Here is a 243-nt window from a genome sequence, read left to right as displayed (position 1 = left end):
TTAGAGACAGACAAGGTCAACAAGCGCTCCAACATCTCACCAGTCTGTAGATGCCAGCGGCGGTGAACTACTCGCTCGCACCAAGAACAAGCGCAAATTCCCACCTCCTGCTTGACTCTGTAGAATCCATTTACCTCAAAGCCAAGGGGGGAAAGACCAGTTCCAGGATTTGGTCAGTTCACAGAAAACATACATCAGTTTGTAGTAAAACAAGGGGATCGTTATACAGTTCAGTTAACAAAA

This window comes from Poecilia latipinna, unplaced genomic scaffold (genome assembly GCF_001443285.1).
Source record: "Poecilia latipinna isolate Pla-1442-1.1 unplaced genomic scaffold, P_latipinna-1.0 Scaffold80, whole genome shotgun sequence".
NCBI lineage: Eukaryota > Metazoa > Chordata > Actinopteri > Cyprinodontiformes > Poeciliidae > Poecilia > Poecilia latipinna.
The sequence above is the reverse complement of the archived record's forward strand: the minus strand, read 5'-3'. Positions refer to the sequence as shown.